The following is a 4,971-nucleotide window of genomic DNA, read 5'->3' as shown; positions in this document are numbered from 1 at the left end:
GATTGCATTGTGTTTTGGAATTTCTAAAGATATTTTTGTAAAAATCTCTTCATGTGTTAATGCAAAAGAAATTTGGACTACACCTGAAAACATCTGTGAGAAAAATGTTTGTCGTAATGCATCTATTGATGAAAATGATATTTATGAACAAAACAAAGTTTCTCAAAACTCTTTTGCAAATGAAAATAATGTTAAAAAGTCAATTTCTGATTTGCAAAATCAAATTGAAAATTAAAAAATGGAAGTTGATGAAGCTGTTTCCAAAAATGAAAAATTAGGTCAACTCAACAAAATTTTGATAAACAAAAATATTGAGTTAGTTAAAAAATGTAGAGATTTGAAAAATAAAAATATTAAGCTTATTGAAAAACTTAAGTTTTTGAAAGAAAATGAAGAACAACTAAGAACTAATTCATCTCATCAAATAGATTATCTTGAAAATAAAATAGAAGAGATGAAATTAAAAAATGAAGAACTCTTTTTGAAAAATGAAAGACTACAAGAAAATAAAGATAAACATGTATGTTCTCATTTGCATTCTTGTGGTTCTATTTGATCCTCATCTACCAACTCTTATTCTTGTACTTATTGTGGTAGATTAGGTCATTACAAATCTAAATGTAAGTTTAGATTTGTAAAATCTTCTAAGTTTGTATGGGTTAAAAAAGATTCATCACATCACACAAACTTGGTTGGGCCCAAGATGATTTGGGTTCCAAAACCCTTTACTTGAGACATTTCATATGCTCAGTAGATTTAGGGGTATGTGCTAAAATTGAAAATTATTTAAAAATTTGCTTGTATAGATACTATGTGCCTATTCTTGATTGATTCCTATGTATCTATATGTATATGAGCTTAATTGATTAATATCTTTTTGAAAATTTCAAAGTCTATTTGCTTAAAATTTATTTTTAATAAGACTTTGATGCATTGCATCTGATTGATATCTATTGGAAAAGGTTCCCTAGATGTCCCATGGTGATATATAGTTTATTTTTTAGCTTATATTGACATATCTATTGAAAAGATGCACTAGATAATTCACTTTATGTATCTAGTTAATTTGTGCTAAAAAAAGAAAAATCATTTAAATTACATACTAGACATGTTGTAATGATTCAATATCATATGTCTAGATGTTTGCACTTAAAAGTTACATCTTTTTGAAAATATATTATAGATACACTTTTTTTTTACTTGCTTTATCTATATGTATCTATATTTAGGCATTCATACCATTAATAACATGATATAGTATATTAATATCTATAAACCCATGTTATGGTGCATAATAAAGTATACTCTCATATAATGGTATGATCTTGTGATTTTGTTTAAGTGTTTTGGTACTTCATTTGAATCTCTCTCATGCATAGCTTTGTTTAGATTAAGCTAGATTCCTAAGTCCAATACCTTGAAACATGGACTTAAATGTGAACTAGTCTTGCCAGTGCTATATTTCATTGGTTTAGAGTTATTGATAATGTCATTCTAGCAAATATAGCAGAAATTAAAAGAAAATTAAAAATAGAAAGAAAATGAGAAAATTCCTTTTAAAATATGATGTCTAAGCAAAATCATAAAAAATCAATTCTTAGACTTCTTTAAACAAACAAGGTTGGATCAAAATACAAATCTTAGTGAACTTCCAAAGCTAGTTAATATCATGAGAAGTTCATAAGTCAAATCACTAGCCCAAGGTGTATCACCCTTTGGACACTCTTGAATGTCCTTGGCTATTGATATAATTCCCTTGGATCTTGAAATCTTAGAATATTTAAGAAAAATTGATATTGGTTCAATGTGAGAACACTTATGAGTTATCTCAACTTCTCATTAAACTAATCATGTCTAAGAGCTTTAATATGATAATTCATTTTGAACATGTAACTCACTTGTTTTGAAAGAAGTCTAATATGAACCTAAAACAAACAAACAAGTGAAATTTGATTGGAGGAAGAAAGTATTAAGAAATTTTGATCCTTCACATCAATCTTATGTGCACAAGAAACATTAAAATCTAAGTAAAATCATCATAAGTGTGCACATTAAAATACATTGGCATTATGGAATATCTTTGATATTTGATCATCTATTTATATCATCCATATGACATTGATTTGTTCACAAGGTGATTAAACTTGAAACACTCTAAATATATGAACTTAAAAACTATAGTGGAATCATTAAAATGTTATGATTATTAAAATTCACTTAATGAAAGGCATATGATTAAAATTAATATATGTTTTGCCTTTTATATGTGATCTGTGTATATCATAGAAAAGACTCCCAAGCTAGATCACTATAAGTTTGAGTTATTTGAAAATATTTACATCTTATACTCAAACTTATATCTCATGACCCTCATGGCAAAATGTGAATATCATTGAAATCATGAGAGTTTGCCTAAAAAGCCAAAAATTGAGCTTATCATTGAAATATGTATAAAATTGGCTTTAAAAGAGAAAATTGAAATGAAATGTGTTTTGAAAATTGCACTTTATCATTTAATTGAAATTAATCCATCAAAACACATCTAACAAGTTAACAGGGAACATGAACATGAAAATAAAAATGAACCTTCCCTAATATTTGAAAACTAGTTTGACTTTATGGAAAATTTTCTAAAACTAGTCGTCTTCATAATAGGATAAAGTTGCTTATCCTATGATAGATTTCTACATACTTGTCATCATTTGTTATCCTGGTAAGCTTATATTTGCTTATTTATAGCACTCTATATATGTATTTCCCCTTTTGTGGTATTAGCTACGTGTTAAGATGTTAAACTTTAAAGTTAAAAGCTACTCAATTCATACTTTTAGCCTTCTTACTAGTTAAGAGGGAGACTGTACATTCACTTTAATTAATACATCTAATTACTTTGGCATCCTGCCAGCATCTTAACCATGGTAAGTCTTATGTGCATTGAATTGTTATATATATATATGTACTCTATATGCACATAGTTAGGGGGAGTATGGTCTGCTAGGCTGTCATCTCATTTGGTATCATTTGATTTCCCTTAGCAATCATGCATTAGTAGCCCAAGGGTTGTTTGTCAATCACTCACCTCTAAATCCCTTGGTGCATGTATGTTTGGACAACCCTTTGGATTCATACTATGTGTGAGTCTCAAACAAAATGGGAGCTATATATATGTATAATATCTGTCCTTTTTATCTTGTCCTATACTTTCATTTTGAGACTATCTTTCATTTATGACAAGTTCCCTTAGCCTATGCCTTAATGTCATATCCTTTTAGGCCTTCTTGGAAGAACCCATAAGGTATCAATATCTCCAATAATAAGTATCTTGTTCTAAAGTTCAATTGTTTGGAAAATCTCTAGAACTTTCCCTTCATAGGATAGTGCTTGAGTTGATCATCTCATTGCCTATGAAGTAGTCTCTTATCATGTGTATTTGAAGGTAAATACATCATTCATCATGACAAGATTCATTGGCTATGCCCTCATTGTCATATCTTTAGCCAGTTTGTGTTGTCATGCCTTACCATATAGGTTTTACCTAAGGCCAATGACAAAAACTTAGGGGGAGAGCCTACATATTTTATTCTCACTCTTATATGGACTATTGTTATGTGCTCACAATATTCATTGCCCCATTAGTTGTGCTAAAATGTAGATATCATTGATTAAAAAAAAACTACTTGTCATGAACTAAACTTGATTTTTCTTTTTCAAATCTTTATGATAAGCATTGTATGAACTTGAATGTCATATCATAATCATTTTCATGGGCTATAGAAGTTATGTGTAGTATATATCCTTCATCTATGCCCATTCCCAAATATAGAAGTGTTTTACACTGTCATTTCACATGTCTATGTTTGATTAGTCTTATCATGCATATTTCACTTTTATCATATCATATCCATGATAAGTAGATAGGGGGAGTATTTATGGCACTATGTTTTGAACTTTCACTGTTAAAACCCTTCCTTTTCACCGCTACAAAAATGGGGAGAATTTTTTAAATTGATTAGGCAATCCATAGTTTATATGCACCATATGTCTTATAGTCATATATTATACTTGTGCATATAGTGAGGGGGAGCTATTCTCAATAGTTATATCATTTAATGCATAATTAACTATTTATTTGATATCTCCTTCCTTATCAATTTGGTTTGTCATCATCAAAAAGGGGGAGAATGCAAGCCCAAGGGTTCCCATGGGTTCAATCATTCACCTTACCTTCTTGTTTTGTTGCTAGCAAACTTAAATTGATTAGTCTTTATCGACTAATTTGTTGCTTTGAAGTGTTGTGGCTTATACAGGAATTTCATATGTCATATCGCTATTACACAACTCATCTCAACACATGGCTTGAGGATCAAGATACAAAGGAACCAAAGAGCTTGCACATACATTGAAGACATCATTAGAAGATGTTCAAGTCAAGAAGCTCAAGTTGAGGATCCCACAAGCATGCCTAGCAAGTGCCAGTAGAAGCTTGGAGTTCAACTAGCACTGGTGACCTTCTCATGGACCATTGAAGATGTTCAAAGAATGGAGAAAGTCACAAGGGCCAAAGCAAGTTGAAGAGTTCACTCGCAAGTCAAAGATGTCCAAGAAAGTGCGGAGGAGCCAAGCAATACAAGAAAACTCAAGGGTATACACTTTAGATTGAATTTGGAGTCCTCTTGTTATTTGTATTTGCACTTTCAAAAAAGGTTTTCAAAATGGTTTCATTAAAACATATTTATATCTTTAGAAACCATCAACACTCCCCAAAACATGTTTGAAAACCTTGGACAAAAGCCCAAATACCATGGCCCAAAGTTCTTAAGTTTCTAACTTTAAAATGAAATTTTAAACAGGGCCGGTCGACCGAGGTTCCCCGGGCAACTGCGGTAAGGTGGCTGGAAGTCTAGCACCTACTGGAATTTAGTGGGTCGGTCAACCGGGGCATCCCTTCTACGTAGAGGTGTTCCTGGAAAT

Source organism: Tasmannia lanceolata, unplaced genomic scaffold (genome assembly GCF_043159265.1).
Source record: "Tasmannia lanceolata isolate RefF3 unplaced genomic scaffold, GAP_Taslan_0.1 ptg000020l, whole genome shotgun sequence".
Classification (NCBI taxonomy): domain Eukaryota; kingdom Viridiplantae; phylum Streptophyta; class Magnoliopsida; order Canellales; family Winteraceae; genus Tasmannia; species Tasmannia lanceolata.
Note: the sequence above shows the minus strand (reverse complement) of the source record.